Genomic DNA, 19260 nt, shown 5'->3' with positions numbered 1-19260 from the left:
CTTAACAAACAACAATTCAAAGATAATGAATTGTTATCATGACGCCTCATCAATGCATTGAAATAAAGAGGATGCCTATGAATCCATGAGAAAATTAGGGTTGCCCCAAATTTGTGATGTCAAACTCGAGGACAACACATTTCACCCTTAAATGTTTTGTGATCTAATGAGGAGTTTTCCATTTTTCTTGATCATTAATGGCTAACCTAAGGCTTTTGGTTTGATGCAAAATCCATTTTCTGAAATAAAATAAATTTATTTAACATTATCTTATCATTGTGGTTGAAAACTCATGTCATTTAATGACTTCCATTTGATTGATTAAGTTGGTTCACTGAAAATATGTTCCTCTTGCTATCTTATGTATCTGATTTGTCATTCACACCCTTTTAGATTCATATGAATGAACACTCCTTTACCATAATTTGTACTCAGATTACAAATAATACCCTTATTATTTTGAATTTCTCAGACACATTAATGAAAGATGAAACAATAATAATGTTTTGATAAATGCCTTTGATCATTTTTGTTAAATGTTGATAAATTTGTAGATGAACCAAAATGTCTTGTACCCTCCTCCTTAATTTGAATATATCTATAGCTCTTTTGATCATGTTGATTCCTCTTATCTAAATTGTCATTGTATCATAGGAGTAACTTGTTCTTACAAAAGAAAACTTATCATGATCCATCTTTTCTTGTCAAATGAGAAGATTTCATTCTCAAGTGATACAATGTCCCCTTAATAGTTCATGCTTTTGATGTTGATTTGATCCATAGCCTTAGTAATTAGAAGTCCGCACATGACACAAACAAGATTGATCCAAAAAATGTTTTGATTTTTTGTTTTATGTTACTCCTTCACATATTGTAGTATCTAATAAATAGGCATGTTGTAGAAGCATGTAATAGTGTAGAGACAATTAGGAAAAGTTTTTGTTACTCAATTACATGAATTAACCCCCTCTTCTTCTATTTTGTACATCAGATCCAAGCTAGAGGTGTGAGCCTAGATCTTTATCAAAGCTCAACTCAACAACCTTCCATTCAAACGATGGAGGTTTTACCTTTGTCTTTTATCTATTTCTTATCTATGCAATGTGTTTATTCAAATTATATGTTATAAGTTGCCACAACTTGTGTGGAATCTGGATGCATTGTTTAATTTTATACCTTTTTAAAATACTTTTGAATGATATGGCAATAAAATTGCATTGTTTTTGTAATTTTATATATGTTTTGAATAGTAATGATCAAAATTTTAGTATGTTTGCATTCTACACTCTATTTCTTTGTATTTGAGCAATTATGCAATGAATAATAATAACTTAGACACATAGTTTAATGCATAGGCAAGTTTTAGAACTTTGGTGATTTTGGGTGTACACTAAATTGGTAACAACAACCAATGTGATAAGTAGGAGATAATTTCCATAGCAAATTAGATTGTGATATTGCTATTAGGATTTAACTATGTGATTTTGAGTTAAACTCATTGACCCATGTTTCATGAGTGGCGATTCAACATGAATCCATCTTTTATGAGAATAAATGGAGCACTTAGCACTCGTTGGATCTAGGTGATGCTCACAAGGGTGAAGCATCGAGACTTCCTAGGAGGTCATACATCCCAATACTACTCTAGCTTGAGTGACTTGAAATAGAGTAGTATTGGGATGGGTGACCTCCTGGGAAGTCTTGGTTCTTCACCCATGTGAGCATCACCTAGATCCAATGAATGCTAAGTGTTCTATTTAATCTCATGAGAGATGGATTCATGTTGAATCACCACTCATGAAACATGGATTAATGAGTTTGACTCAAAATTAGATAGTTAAATCTGTATAGCAATATCACAATAACCAATGTTTCATTCCCATTGTTTGACAAATATTTATATGGAGGTATTTTCTAATTTGATGCATATGAACTTTCATTGGAGAAACTTATATCAAGGATGTTGATGTGAAAATAAGTATTTATTACCATTTAGTATTACATCCATCTACTCATTATAGTCTCTATCTTTTTTAAATTTCTATACATACTATAAAGAGCTATTTTTCTTGACCCTTTCCTTTATCTCTGGGGATGTTCTTGCAGGAAAAGAAGATTGACTCATTGGGCATGCTACCAAATATTGTGCAAGACTCAACCTTATGACAATAACCCCAAGTGATCTTGGATCTAGCATTTTTAGTCATATGAGAATCATGCTAAATGATAGTATTCTTTTGTGTTAGAGGGAGAATCTGTAGGATTTTCTTAAATTGACTATTGAGAATCTTGATCATATTAGTTTAGAGGGAGTTAGGCTCTTCATTAGAGGATACCTTGTATAAGGAGGTTAGAAGGTTGAATATATCAAATTCATAGTGAGTTTGATACTCTATTAGAAGCTCAAACAAAAATTCCTTGTAATGATTTCTTCTCTATGAGATAGAAGTTTGGGGTGAAAGCCCTTGTTCCACCCTCTAGGGGTAGTTGTGGTGGATCTACTGATATGATTCATGGTGGATATATTTGAATTACTATATGATGTTATTAGGAATTATCATGTGAGGTGATGATCTTTCATTGATGTTTGTTTATGATCACTATTATAAGGTGACAATCTTAACAATGTTTTTCCTCTTATATTGATGGACTACATAAATTTGATGTCATAGATATCATGATAACTTGTCGTGATGGACTATATTAAGTTATTGTACTGAAGGTCATGAAAACATAATTACTATTCATGATAAACTACATTAAATTGTTGTCCTAGAGATCATGATAACTTACTTGATATGATGGACTACATTAAGTTGTTGTCCTAGAGATCATGTCAAACTAGTTACTATTCACGATGGACTATATTCAGTTCTTGTCCCAGTCATGCTAACTTAATTGTCATGATAGAATACATAAGTTGTTATCCCAGAGATCATGATAGCTTACTTGTTGTTCTAATGTACTACATTTAGTTGTTGCACCAAAGATTAGATAACACATTCACTTGGATATGATATGGTGTTTATACCATATGTAGATATTATCTTGGTAGGTATCATGGACTTGATGTTGGTGCACATACCAAGAAAATACAAGTATGACAAATATCATTTGGTTGATATTCCTTATTGAATCATACTTTTGATAATATCAAAAGATAACATCTAATTTCATGGGTATGAATTGATATCCTTAAATATGCCATTTCCAAGAATATTATATTGAGATGATATATCTCTATATGCTTGAGAGCATAATGTGTTCTATAACAATCCTCCCATCAAGATTGAATTGATCTAGAGTTAATCTCCCATGGTTATTGGTTAAATATTATTGCATTTGATTAATCATCAATTACACACACACACACATGCACGCACGCGCGCGCGCGCACACACACACACACACACACACACACACACACACAGAGAGAGAGAGAGAGAGAGAGAGAGAGAGAGAGAGAGAGAGAGAGAGAGAGAGAGAGAGAGAGAGTCTAATGGAAATGAACTTAAAATAACCAATATAGATTAGCATAGAAACATGTCTCTTCTACTCCTATATACATGCATTTGGATCTGCACTTGAAAAATACATAAAAACATACAATTTCATTACATTTGTTGAGATATTTCATTCATGAACATTAATCAAGTACCTTATGTTCTTCAAACTCTCATTATTAGATGTTTTCACTTATTATTTCATGATTCATGTCATCTTGGTTCATTTAGAATGATTCATAGGATGAATTAGTTTTAATTAAACAACATAGGTCTGTATAGTACATTCACAAATTAGCTTTATTATACTTCCAAGTTTGTGTTCAATTGGTTATCATTGAAGTTATGTTGTATATTTTTTGTTTTGAATAGATACTTATTTATTCTTTTATTTGTAGGAAATTAGAGTGCTCTTGCTAATTTTTATCATGATTGATGTTATCTTGGTTCATGTTGAATGATTCATTAAGATGAATTGATTTTAATTTAGCAAAAGAACTCTATACAGTGTATTAAAAAAGATGGATAAACGCCAACTTTACTAACTTTGCAAGATTGTGTTGAATTGATTATGTATTAGTGGACATAAGCATAAAAGTATTATCATTGAAATATGTTTTATATTTTTCACGTCCAATAGTTGGTTAAGGCTATGGAGACTACTAGTTAGAAAATTACATCAACAATTTTTTGATTTGAAAATTTGTGAATTATTTTTGGGTTGGATGCATGGGTTTTCTATGTTTACCCATACTTTTGAAGCACTCATGTAAATTTTATAACCAAATTTTGGTACAGCTATAATGTCTATCCATACATCAAGGTTGAAAAAAATAATGGTTGACTTGCTATCCTATGGTGAAGAAAAATATTTTGCTAAGTCATTTATTCAAATGGGCTTCTATTTTTCTTGGGTTTATTGGACTTTTTTTCTACATTTACAATCAAAGTTAATTTTAATTTTATTTTAAAAGTTTGGAATTTTTTTTGTGCTAAAAGTTGTGTTAGGTTATGTGAGTAAAACAAAGTGACAAGAAGCATAATGATAGGGATCAAATAAATTTAATGATGAAGAATGAGTTATGGAGGTAAATGATTGAATAATTCTTTATAGACAAATATTGCAAAGTTTTTTCATAAGAATAATCGATATGTAATAAGGGTGAAAATTTTCTAAACCTTAATAGAAAAATATGAAGTTTAGTTGTATTTTGTTTGTCAAATACAATGTATTGAGAAAATGAATAAAAGATTTAACTAGTGGTTTGATCTTAGAAGACTGTTTTATATAAAGAAAATTGGTTTGTAAGGGCCCCTAGAGCCCTTTATAATGCTAGAGAATAAAGCCTTAAAAGACCAAGCTAACAAAAAATAGAGCTAAAAAGGACAGGGACCAAAAAGTCTAGCTAGGAAGGCCATCAACATAGGGACAACCTAAAACAACACAAAAGAGACAACTAGAACTAGGAGTCTATGTTCATAAGGATGTTTGCAACCTCCTTCTCTAGAGTGTCCATCTTTCTTGTAGCCTCTTTGATCTCAATGAGCTCATTGTTGTACTCAAAGACTTTCTTCTTCTTATTGGACCTAGTCCTACTCATGGGCCTTTTTTATCAGCTCTAGCACCCCCATCATCTGCAATGATCATTTCCTTTTACATTCCCTTTCCCTCCAATCTGCTAATAAGATCCTTGAGGTTTTCATTGGAGGCTTTTAGGATAAGGTAGCTCTGGTTAGCTATGCCCCATAGAGTAGCTTGTTGGCATTCACTTTGTTGTTAAGATCCAACACTGGAGCTTGCAAGCTATAGAAGGTAGCAAGGTTAGCGTACTAGTTAGACTTAGCTATGTCCCCTTCCACATAGGTCTTCTTTTCTTCCAACAGACTCCTCCTTTCCTTAATCTCAAAAATTTGGTGGAACAACCATTTAATGAACCTAAAATTGTCCATCATGTTGTTTTTAGCATTGTTGAGAAAATTGAAGTTATCTTCCTTGCTGAATTCACTCATCGTTAAGATAGTTAGGTCAATGAGCTTCTAGAGTTTCACCTTCCCTTTTAGGTCTTCATGAATTTGTAGGTTGATAGTTTCTCTGGCTATCCCCAGGTGAATGTTGTCCATGTTCATGTTTTTCCAAGTTATCACCCTCCCTTTAGTACAGGCAGTAATTGTCTCATTTTTGTCTTTCATTTGTTATTCCACAGGGTTGGTGGGAGTCTCAAACTCCTATTGGTCTCCCAGGTCCATATTGTTGATAGGGCTCTACTCCCTATCCTCCTCAATTCTTATGGTCTCCTCTTAATGTGGCTACTTTTTCTTTTCCTTGGGGGTCTTTATCACAACCTCTTCCTCCCCTGTCATTTCCATCTCCTCACCCTCCTCCTCGTCTTTCTTAGAAGATGACTCCCTTCCTTTCTTCTTATAGGGTTTCAAGGGATTTTTATCGTTCCTCTTTTTCTTAGTAGTGATAGTCTTCCTAGGCATGTACAAAACCTCCAAATCTATGTCTATATCATCCTCACTGGAGATGAGATCATCTTCAAAGTTAGCAAGGTTGTCCTTGTTCACCCTTTTTTGAAGTTGATATCTGAAAGTTTTCCTTTTGGCATTTTTCTTCTTTCTCTTGCTTAGCTTAGAGTCCTCATCAAAGTTAGGGCCATCAATGTCCTCCCAATCTGAGGAATCGTCATCCTCATCAGAATCGTCACCATTAGCCTCTATAGTCTTGGTTTCAATGAACTTCCCTACATTGTTAGCTTTAATGTCTTCATAAATGAGAAGCATGAGGCCATCATGAAGGGAGCATTGGTAATATTCTGATCTCTAACCCCATTAATGCTATTGTGTAGTGAGGAATACAAATAAAAAGGAATATAAATCTTAATGTTATACCTAGAGTGATTAAGCATAAAAAAATGATATGTGTAAACACTAGAGAATCTATCATCAAGGGTAATATAGGAAACAATGGCCCTAAGAATAATCCTCCAAAATTTCTTCAAGGACTTGGGCTGAGAGTAGGTAATACTTTTTTCCTTCACTATTTTCTTCTTCTCCTTGGGCATCTTTGGGAAGGTGTCCACTATAGAGTTAGAGATCTTCATGTCTCTATAAAAATTCTTACCAATGATTGGGATGCTTGTGGGCTTGGAGATATACTCCCCAGTGATGGAGTACTTCCTTCCATTCATAGTCAAGCAACCCTCATTCCAATTCTATAGAAACAATTGGGTGACTTTGGGACAACCCCCATGCAACTTCTTTAGGAAAGTAGCAATACCCCCTTTTCTCAACACTTCCCAAATTTGTGTTTTCTTCCTCCATTATCACATCTAGTAGGCTCTCAATGTCTTCTTTGGCCCTCCCATTCTCTTCACTCTATATGTAAAGCTAAACCAAGAGATGAAAAGAAATTCAATAAATAACAAAAAAATCCAAAATTCGTGTGAGAAAAAGGCATAATTATGGCGAGTACCATTGCCACCTCACCACTCATAATAAAAAGCATATCCAACTTAGCATACATCACTATCTTTAATGATAACCCCCTTAACCCTAACCATCACATAATGATTGATTCTTAAGATGAGTGGATATTGAAGGTTTTCATTCCCTCTTTGCAAGCTTTGAAACTAAATAGCCAAGTTGGCCATGAAGTTAGTAGCCTCATTGGATTCATGGTAAGTATGAATTATGAAGTAATCCTCAAAGGTCTTGAGGATAGAAATATTTTCTTTTATAATGTTGTCTATGGTCCAAGAAGGATCAAATTGGCCTTTAAGGCATTTCACAATGTTGAGTGAATCTCTCTCTAGCCAAAGTTTTGAAACACCTCTCTCTTTAGTAAGTTTAGTAGTTTGGAGGGTAGTCATGGCTTTTGCAACATGGTTAGTCTAAACATCCAAAGGGAGTGCCACTCTTTCCCAACCATGACCAATAGAGTCTCTTATCACTCTCCCACACCCAACCAGCCCAAGATTGCCCTTGGCTACCTTATCAAAATTTTCTTTCTTCCAACCAAGAGGGGTGAGGGTCCACCAATATTCATCCCTTCCCTTAGTAGGATCTTTCCCTTTTTTCTTCTTGTGGAGGATCTCCTACCACCCTGTACATGAGATTGTTCCCAATTTATCATTTTCCAAAATGACACTTAGAACCTTAGAGGACACTACGTTGGGGGGAGGCAGAATTACTAAAGATCCTATTGTTTCTTTCTTTCCAGATACTCCAAATAACATGAGGAGAGGATAGGCCCCATACAAAGGTGAACATGGGAGAAGTTAGGGAGGGGTGGGTCTTTGGGTAAAGCAGTCAGAAATAATCCTTGGGAAATATCAGAGTACCCCAAATTTTGTCAGGATCTCAACACAAATTTGAGAAGAAAAAGGACAATGGAAGAATAGGTGGTCAACACATTCTACATTAGCTTTGCAAAGACAACACATATTAGGGATAATGATACCCCTCTTGTTGAGATTATCCATGGTAAGAATTATGTTCTGCAATGCGAGCCAAAGGAAAACATTGATCTTTGGAATGAGAATGGAGCTCCAAACTTTTTTCTAATTAAAAGTATCATTCTTCTCTTGTAGACTAGCAAGATAAGCTGAGACCATTGATAATAATCCAAATGAATTACCATTCCAAATGATCATATTTGGTTCCATATTTAAAGAAGTAGAGCTCAAGAGAAACATAATTTGGTTAAGGATGGATTAATAACAGTCAAATTTATCTAGGCTCCATCCATCCAATAGTCCTCCACTTTCATACCAAATCTGGCTTCACATAAATCCTTCCAAGCAGTGAGATCATTGAAAGAATTTAGAGGCTCTCCACTCAGCCAGTTATCCTCCTAGAATCTGATCTGGTTTCTCTTCCCAACTTTCTATTTAATTCTCATCCTAGCAGTATTTTTGACTTTCAAAAGGCTATTTTGAATGTGGGAGGTGTTTGGGATATACTTCGAGTAAAGATAATTAGTCAATCTTGGTGAATTAAAAATATATTTAGCTTGAAGCACCTTGCACCATTCACCATACTGTTGAAAATTTCTCCTTATCTTCTTAGCAAGGAGGACATTATTAAAGAGCCTTGATTTCCTAAGTCCCAATCCCCCCTTCTCTTTGGAAGGAAAAATTTATCCCAAGAGATAAGGGGAATTCTTTTGTGGTCTTTAGCCCTTGACCAAAGGAACCTCTTTTGAATTCTTTCAATGACCTCCACATATTTGTTTGGTATCTGAAAAAGACTTAGAGCATAAGCTGGGAGATTTTGAAGATTTTTCTTAATCAATTGAATCTTCCTTGTTTGACTCAAGATGGACCCTTTCCACCCCTTAAACTTCCTATTGAACTTGTCCACCAACACTTTTGAAAAAGAGTCTAGAGGCTTGGCTCCCAAAGGAAGAACCAAGTATATCATCGGTAGATTTTTAACTTCACATGAAAGGATGTCAGTAGTGAACTTGAAATTGAACTCAATCTTAGAAGATTATTTTTGCATGTTGTTTGAAGTGGATTTGAACTTGGTATTTATTGAGTGAGGAGTCTTTTGAAAGGTGCACATTAAATATTTTCAAATTTTAGTACATTCTAGTTTAGAAATTCTTTCTTGATTTCTCTAGTTCATTTTAACAATAGAAGATGTTCATTTAGAAATCAATTTAAGACTTTGTAAGTATGTAAATACTAAAAGAACATTTCCAATGGTAAACCGTTCTTGTGAATTGCATGTTCAATCTTGTAATTTTGAATAATGCTTGCAAGTCTAAAAATGAAACATTGAAAACCATATGCCAACTATTTGATCATTTTTTTAGAAAGGAAGAAGGAAATTGGATCAATATTTCATTAGGATTAGTACAATGGTATTAGAGTACAAATTTGTGGAGTTAGTTAAAGTGTGCATCAAGTTTTATGAAATTCACAAAGTTCAACTTAGAAAAAAATGAAATCTAGATTAAATTAGAAAAGTGATCTTTTCTCAAAAAAATTAGTGATACATATAATGGTGATCAACTAAGGGACTTGCATTAAAAAAGGAAGTAGGATATTGGCTCTTTGTAATTGGATTATAGTTGGAGTCCTTGTTGTCATATTTTTGGACAATTTGGTACAACTTTTGATTGATTTGGTTCAACAATGGCATTAATGGTAGTAGTAGCATTTACATATGCCTATCATGGCATATGAATGATTTTGGTGTAGATCAATGATTAATCAAGCATAAGAAATATTTTGTTTTGAAGGACTGCTCCAACACGTTTCGATTTGTGACAATATTTTATCTTTTGGTCCCAACCGACATATTTTCCTACACCCAACATGCAAGGTTTGCATACTAATGGTGGTACATAATAAATAGATAACTTACAATAAATTTGGATATCTTATATAGAAGTTCCATATTATTCAACAATTACATTCCATACATGTAAGTTAAAAGCAATTAATATATAACTTTAATGTACTTTAATGTCATACATATATTACATACATGTAATTCAAAAGAAATTAATCTAAATTTAATGGCATACACACATGTAAGTTAGAGAAATTAATCTAACATCATACACATTTTCATACATGCAAGATAAATAAATAGATAACTAATGTCTTAAGTAGATTTCTAAAGAGATCCAAAGTTATGATGTATTAAGGGGATGTCTGAAGAGGATGTGAATTATGATGTTTTAAGGGGGTGTCTTAATCTTAAGGAGATGTCCTAAGGAGATTTTATACATATTGTATAATGATTTTATACATATTTTGATCATTATGTGTCACAACTAGCAAAATGAATTTTGCACCATTCAACAATTTTCTTTCAATGCTCCATGTTGTTACTAGTGTATTAAAGAAAGTTGTCAATTTAAAGAAAAAGAAGAACCTCAATCTATATATGATATGTATATTTAAATGTGCACCTATTTTCAAATTAATTTGAGAAATAAATATAAACATTGAACACCATTCAATTACTTGCAATCATGTTGGCGAAGTTCATGGTTACACATGAAATTGCTCTACCGTACTCTCATTTCCCATGTTCACTATCAAAGAAGTTCCAAATATACTTAATCTTGCATGGATAGCCAATTAAAGACTTATTCAGACTTAAATTGTCCTAGGATAAGGTTTTACATACATGTTATTGTATGTGGGAAATGTAGGCCCTGATCTTCACACCCTTCAACATGATCATTATATGCAGAATCATCCTGAAATGAACATTGGGTTGTTCATCTGAAACAATTCAGAAAGCTAATCTATTTCCTTGTAACTAGAATGATTATGCTATTTCTCTCAGACTGAGAAGCTAGCAACCAAACATCTAGAATGAAGGATTTATTTAAGCTAAATGAGATGCAATATTAAGGCTAAATGTATGCAATTAATCTAGAAATAAAAGAGAGAAAATTATACTAAATGTATGCATTTTAAGCTAGAATGAGATTATTATGCTACAATAACAATGCTATGAATGTAAATTCTAGAGTAATTAATTCAGGATAAGTTCAATACTATTAATTGTTATCCTCTATACTTAGGAATTGAAGGCTTCTTAAATAGAATCCCACAACGTGATCAATGACCAAGATCAATTTGAATGTAGGGTCAAGATTGGAAATGAGATTTAGCTAGAGTGGAAACTTGTGCAAATGAAGTTAAGTGGTTCACTTCTGAGTGTGAGAAAGAGTTAATTGAGTAAATTCTATTTCCAATTCTAGTTCACTCAAAGTTTCCATTTCTGAACTGAAGAAAGAATTTGGATAGTACATTTAATTTAACAAAATTAAATATGGCCTCATAAATAGATAATCTTAATTAATTAAATAATTAAATTCAATAAATTAAAATGAGGATATATCTTATTAAATAAAATACATTTAATTCTCTTGTACATTAGCTAAAAAGGTGATTTTAATTTAATTAAAGTATGAAGACTTATAATTAAATTAAACTTAATTAATAGGTTTAATGTACCTAATTTGAGTCAATATTTAGGAATTAAATAAAGAGTGTAATTAACATAGATTAGGGATTTTTTGCATTTGACACTTACGTGAAGTAGCAATTATTAGAATGAAAATTGCCTAGTAAAATAGGACTTAGGATTAATTAAATAGACTAGAATTAGTTTAGCATGGCAATGTGCCAATTTTGGGGTATTACATTTGCCCCTCTTTGAATGAATGTGCGAGCAACACATTTGATTCAAAGAAATTAGAAGTATGAAGCATAGATCAAGAAATGAGATTGGTTTTGAAATTGATGATACGGGGACCAATTGATAAGGTTTTTAAGGTTATCTCTAGAACAAAGCTTAACCTTAGGGGATCTAGATAGAACACCTAGATACCGAGATTGATAAGATTTTTAAGGTTATCTCTAGAATGAAGCTTAACCTGAGGGAATCCAAACAGAACCCATAGATACTGAAGTTGATAGAAAAAATATTGTCAAACTTCATAGAATTGTTCCCAGAATGAGACTCAATTCTTAGGAGTCAGGGTTAGATTGTCTTGATACCTATCCATTAAAAGATGACAAGATTAATCACAATTCATAGAATTATCCCTCAAACGAGGCTTAATTCTTAGGAGTCAAGGTTAGACTGCCCCAATACTTATCCATTGAATAGTGATCAAAAGTAAGAGCTTAGAATTGTCCCTAAAATGAGGCTTAATTCTTAGCAAGAGTTAGAATTATCTCGAGAATGAAGCTTAATCCTCAACAAGAATTAGGGATTATCTCCAGAACAAAGCTTAATCCCCCATAGTCAAGATAGAACACCTGAATATAGTCCATAAAAAGAGATAACAAGACCTATCATGAGTCATAGAATCATCCCTAGAACAAGGCTTGATCCTTAGGGTTTAGGGTTAGACTGTCCCAATACTTGTCCATTGAACTCTAATAAGGACTACTATAAGATGTGATCAACTAATCAAAAGATGAGATAGATGATCTACGATGCTAGATAGAGGGGAAAAAATGCCCCGAGTGATGAGATGCCTTGAGTGATGAGGACATAAGATTCAGATTGAGTTGAAGCTAGTTTTCAAAGATTTAATGATGTAATCATCTAGCACCCTTCGGGAGAAAAATCAAAATATGACACACCAGAACAATGATGCAGAGTAGTATATTGAGAAATACTAAAGAAATCTAAGATTTAGAATAATTTAGATTAGATTAGAGAAGTCTGAAGAAAATTTGGAGTGAATTCGAAGTGATTTTGAGTCCAAAAGACCAAGTTTGACCAAAGTTGACCCCAAAAAATTTGGAAAATTTGAAGAAAATGTGATATGAAAAGATTCCAAGATTCACAATGTATCAAAAAATTGATTGCACAAGTGTTTGATTGTGTTGGCCCCAAAATTTTAAAATGTGATTTTGAGCTATTTAAGTGTGTCAGGTTTTGAAATTGATCCCAAAAATGGGTTCAAAGTAGCCAAATTAGTTAGGAGGTGATTTTGACAACAAGTAGAGCACTTTGAAGAATTAGGTCAACACCTATATAAGGGCCCAAAGGGTCATTTCCAATTCAAATGTGTTTTTTTCTTTAGTGAAGAAGAGAGCTTTAAGGAGAAAGATTGTGGTCCCCATGTGTATGCATTGATTCAAGTGCTCCAGGTGACATAACTGGTCATCAGACTATAGACCTCTAGTGAGTCATTGATAATCTCGCTTTGCATTGAATTTTTTTCATGTTTTGAGTCATCTTAGCATGTTTTTAGGGCATTTTGAATGTTGTCATGTTAGTTCTCGCATAAGGATGTCATTCCTCATGTGACTCCAATCTCCTTTCGCACAAAGAAGTACCAAGCCAATACTTCTTCATTGGGTACTATGGGTTTCGTCATGCAGAGGATACCCATCTCTCACACAAGAAACTCTAAACTGGGTTGTTTGTTAGCTTTGTATTTTGAACTTTCTCACATGAAAAAGTGCAAGCTCACATGAGAAGATGGAATCTCATGCATAAATCTAGTGTAATTTGAAATTTTAAATGTTGGAAACTTGATTTGTTGTTGATATTTTGCACTTTTGTTCATCATTTTTTCTTATCTAAGATTGATCTTGTGCATGTTATTTTCGTGTCTATAGGTTAGCTTTCCTAATGTCAAATTTAGATCGTATTATCCATCTTATAGATCCTTGTTATGAGAGTTGGATGATGCTGACATGGCACATATTGACGCCATTGGATTGTCATGTCTTTGCTAGATTCCTGCATTGTAGGTGAATCATGACCTATTGACTACACTAGTTGATCATTTCCATTTAGAGATGAACACCTTCCATTTGCCCTAGGGAGAGATGAATATCACCCTGAAGGACATTTACAAGATACTTTGTATACCATTCCATGGGCCACGAGTAGTGTATGACATAATGCCATGGACAAGTACAATGGCACCGAGAGCCATTTTCTAGGAGGATCTTATCATAGGCAGATCATCACATGGGATGAGCTAGTGCACATATACATACCTACTCATAGGTTGGTGACAATATTGGGTATATTCATCAGCTACTTTCTAATGCCTGATAGAGGCCAACATTGTTTAGAGTGCAGATGGGGATAGATGTTGTAGTTGATGCTAGAGGCACCTGAGCGATATAGATGGGGTCAATGCATACTTACCCATATGTTCCATGAGATACACAGATCGTATATCATGAGAGGAAGAGTATAGCCACTGGGGTCTATGTTCTTTAGGTATGGGCATGGGAGCATTTTCCCATTACAAGACCCATTTTTGCAGATAAGAGATAACCCCTAGAGCCATATGTATGTAGATATTAAGGCTAGTTGACCCAGATAGCTCTGGGGAAGATTGAGTAGTGTAGAGGTTGGCTAGATGGCCTAGTAGTTCTGGTGTGGAGACTATGTAGGGAGATAGAGCCATGAGATGATACACCTACAGAGCTGGGATATATGTTTGCATCTTGACCACTGATTGGTCACTCTGTGCAGGTTATAGAGAGATACTCATTGATATGAATTTGGTGACAATATGGTTGACTACAAGACATCTCTAGAAGTATTGCTCATATGTGCAATTTTCTAGAGATGTAGATCATGGGTGGTTAGTTAGATTAGACTAGGGCCAATCAATAATTGATGTGTGTACCCTAGTAGCAACCTAGTGGAACTACATGCCAACTATAGTAGAGACACTAGCATATCAAGCATACTTTGCAAGTCATCCCTTCCCTCAATTCATAGACCCAGTGGGGATGGTCATACCCATACAACCAGTGTAAGCACCACAGCCACCACTACATTAGCCATAGTAGGAGAGACCAAGATAGGGGAACCAATAGGTTCATATTCCTCCCTAGCAGATGGGAGATGATGTAGGTGTTGGTGGTAGTGGGATAGGACATAGATGTCCTCGCGATGAGATGGGATCCCTAGGAGTGATCAAAGGAGATACACAGAGGCCACACATAGAGGCTAAGTGGTTGGCCAAGCAACTAGAGCAGGAGATGGGTGAGGAGGAGATGTAGGATCAACCTACTACTGAGCCACAACGCAGAGATATCCTAGCACAGATCCAAGATGCCTTTAAAAGATCTAGAGATTAGGTGAAGACATCACAACGACAGTTGGGAGATATGTATATATAGCTTTTAGTGTGAGACACATAGATATCAAATTGGAATTGAGAGACCATAGATTGTGAGAGCACCTAGAGCGAGCGGCTCATAGATTAGAGTAGCAGTAGGATGAGATTCAGTTGTAGTCAGTGAGAGCAATGTACTATTATGTGGTATATGTTGTGGTAGTGCCAGATGAGGCATAGCAAGTGCTCCAATTTTCCTAGTATGCTTGAGAGTTAGGAGGTGCATGGCCTCCAAAAAGACTAGATATGCCTCCTCCTCCTCCTCTGCCAACTAGAGGTGAGGGAGAAGGAGAGAGTTAGCTTACTTTCTTCTAATTTTTCTCTGGCCATGTATTGATTGATGTGCTAGCACCATTTTGTATCATATTGAGATTGACAGTGCTCGAGTAGCGTGCAATTTTGTAGTGATGTACACAATTGACTTCACACATATATACAATATTTTTTATTTGAGTATCTTCACATATGCCATCTTTCTTTCTTTATAGTTTGTTGTACATGAGATGTTAATGATATGATTATGAATGTAAATTTGATAAGATGTATGAATATAGTGTAGATGAGGTGAATCATGATGGAATGTAGATGAAATGTAAAATGTGAATGAACTAACATCTCATGTAGTGTTCCATTTTGTTGATGGTGACATATATCCCATGAAAATTGATAGTACAAACTAAAGAACTAAACACTTGTGTAGTCATGAAGAAATTCGATACTTTAAAGAAACCAACACTCCCTCATCATAAAGAATACAAGTAAATCAATGATCAAACCATGTGCTTATGTAATGCAGTCCTATGCTAGATGCAACCCTAAGTTTGGCTACCAAGCTTCAAAAATTATCATCACTGAGCATTTAACTAAATCCCAAATGTCATACAATTCCCACTAACATTTCAATCATGGAGATATGAATATGACACATGTTCTAGTTTTGATAGGATTAAGTGTAAGCATTTGAGGCACAAGAAGCTAGAATGACTCGAACATTTGTCCCTTTTAATGTAGCAAGCTAACTTAAGCATTAGAGCATAAACACTAGGATGACTAGAATATTTCTTGCATTTAGACACATTAGACACATGAGAGATCCTTCTTATGCTAAATAATCAATATGTATTCTATCTACAATGATCCTTGTGTTTGTAACCTAGACAGAAATGTGCTTGGTATACTCGAAGTAACCCATACATTCACTTAGCAGGACAAGTATCGATATTTACTATAGTGTAGAGAACTCACTCAAACAAGAAAGGAAAAGAACCAACCTCAATGAAGAGTCCATATAAAATGATTCGACGTACACATGGCCATCCAATATGAGATAGAGGCTCTTATGGGGGACACCCCTTTTATATGGATGCTTCAAATCATTAGAACTAAACCATCAAATAGAAAGCAAAGAAAAGATCATACCCCTAGTCTTTGCTTCTCTAGTTGAAAGTGATATCATCAAGTTGCTCAAAGGGACATGATAAAGCAAAAGAAAACAAAAAGAAGAAAATCTCAGCATATCCAAAACAAATTCATCATTTTGAGTTCATTTTCTATGTTATACAATGGATGTGAAGTGTCAATGTTCAAAACATATATGAAATAAATCTCTTCAATAGGGTGACAGTAGTAGATAGATGCAGTTAGAACAACTAGTGACTAAAGTCAAAGAGGAATCTTTAGTAAGAATAACCTTGGTAGGAAACAACGTGACAATAGATAGACATAGTTAGGAAAATTAGTGACTAAAGCTTAAGAGATCTTCTGTGAGAGGAATCTCAAAAGTGACACAAGTGATAGTAAGTAGACACAATTAGAACAACTGGTGATTAAAGCTTAAGAGATTTCTAGTGAGAGGAATCTCAATAGAGACATAAGAGAGAGTAGGCAAAAATAGTTAGAACAACTAGTGACTGCCGCAAGAGATCTTCCATGAGAGGAATCTCAAAAATGACACAAGTGACAATAGTGATTAACACAAGAGATCTTCCATGAAAGGAATATCAAAAGTGACACTAGCAATAGAAGGAGGACATAGTTAGAATAATTGGTGACTGATGCAAGAAGAGAGATTCCTATGACACTATAGGGTGTTGCCTCCAAGTTATGACAAGATTCAATCTATGGATGCATGAACAAAAGTAGAAACTATACAAGAAGCTAAAAGATGCGCTATAAGATGTAGAATTTGAAATAAGAGATGCATGTTTACTAGGTTCTCACCTTCTTGGAAGAGATTATTTTTTTGCTACCATGATGCCTGTTTACTAGGTTTTCACCTTCTTGGCAGAGATTCTATTTTTTCTACCATGATGCCTATTTGTTAGGTTTTCATTAATGAAACTTTTTTCTTTTTCAATTTTTTTGGTATTATGAAGGCACCTATTGCTAGATTTTCACCAAGATAATAATTTTTTTAAGGATTTTTTGCAATTTTTAGACTTTTTAAAGGACTTTTAAGTATATAAAAAGAGCTTTTGGAATCAAATCAGTTGTAGAACTACTTTAGATGGAGAGTGTTGATGGGCTTCTTCAACATCTCTCCCTCAATTGTCAAAAGTTCGTAAGCACTAGACCTAACCACCATAATAGCTATGTATGGACCAAGCCAATTGGGTTTGAATTTACCTTTGTGTACCTATTGTTGTTGATTCTTAGGATTTTTTCTCAAAACAAGATCACCTAATTGGAAGTCATGCAACTTAACTTTCTTAGTGTAGCTTCTAAACATACACTATTGACAAGCTCAAAGATGATTACACACCACTTGTCGACATTCATCTGATAATTCTAGCTCTTGAAACTAAGATAGTCTATAGTCATCATTAGTAATGAGGCCCTCCATGTAGATTCTCAAAGTAGGAATCTCAACCTCAATTAGAAGCACAACATTCACTCCATCTACCAAAGCAAAGGGCATTGTAACCATTGGAGTTTTGATACTTGTTCTGTAAGCCCATAAACCTAGATTAATCTAAAGATGCCAATCCCTTCCAAATTTGTTAATTGTGCAAGATCTTAAGGATCACCTTGCTAGATGCCTCTGCTTGATCATTACCTTGGGGGTAATAAATAGAAGATCAATGTTGCATGATTCTAAACTTTTTGCACAATTCTTTAAGATCCTTATTTTAAAACTATCCTCCATTGTTAGTAATGATGGAGGAAGGTACACCATACTTGCATATGATCTAATTCATGATGAATAGAGCTATAGTTTTTCCATTTTCTATAGAGAGAGGGATTGCCTCTACCCAGTTAGTGAAGTAGTCTATAGCTATAATGATGAACTTATGTCCATTTTGAAGAAGACAAGTGAATCTAACCCACAACATCAAATGCCTATTGTTGGAATGGCCATAGCGTGATAAATGGAATTAGCTCCTTGGCTAGAGTGTCAATCAAATTTCCATGGAGATGGCATTGTTTGCAGGTTTTGGAGTATTTGATTTCCTCTATGGTGTTATGAATAAGAGCTTGACATCGGATCCCTGTTGTGTGAAGGAACTATCAAAGAACATCACCCAAGTTTGGTGTGTGAGCATTAGAATTGATTCATCAAGAAAGTCATTTTTTAGCAAAAGAAGACTCTGCATTGGTGCTTCTACTAATTGATCAACGATTGCTTATCCTTTGATAGATTTTCTCTTAATATATTGAATGTCAAACTTTCTTAAGATCATGAACCACTTGGCTAACCTTCTTGTTAGAGCTGCCTTGTTGAGTAAGTACTTTAGTGGATCAGTTTTAACAACCAGTCATGTAGTATGAGTGAGCATGCAGTGTCTTAGCTTTTGGGAAGAAAACATGACTACCAAGAAAGCCTTCTCAATGATACTATAATTCATTTGATAATAAATCAACATGTGACTCAAATAGTAGATATAGCTCTTTCCTTGTTATCATTGTCTTCTTGAGCTAGGAACACACTATGAGATGACTCTATTGTTGAGATGTATAGAATAAGAGGCTTCCTGTAGATAGGAGGCATCAGGATTGGTGGATTAGTAAGGTATTGCCTTATTTGTGTTAGACTTTGATCACAATCTTGGCTCCAATTATATTTCACACCTTTATAAAGAGTCTTGGTAAGAGGTTGTGGCCTATCTGCTAGCTATG

The 19260-nt window shown here is 34.4% G+C and overlaps 1 pseudogene; it reads right to left on the bottom strand.

Annotated features, from left to right (window-relative positions):
* Positions 1-5810: 5810 nt before the first annotated feature.
* Positions 5811-19260, bottom strand: part of LOC149556573 (beta-galactosidase 5-like) — a 188353-nt pseudogene continuing 174903 nt past the window's right edge.

The sequence above is a fragment of the Cupressus sempervirens genome, chromosome 5, assembly GCF_028749045.1.
Source record: "Cupressus sempervirens isolate cs-2001-9-10 chromosome 5, ASM2874904v1, whole genome shotgun sequence".
Taxonomy (NCBI): Eukaryota; Viridiplantae; Streptophyta; class Pinopsida; order Cupressales; family Cupressaceae; genus Cupressus; species Cupressus sempervirens.
The sequence above is the reverse complement of the archived record's forward strand: the minus strand, read 5'-3'. Positions and strand labels throughout refer to the sequence as shown.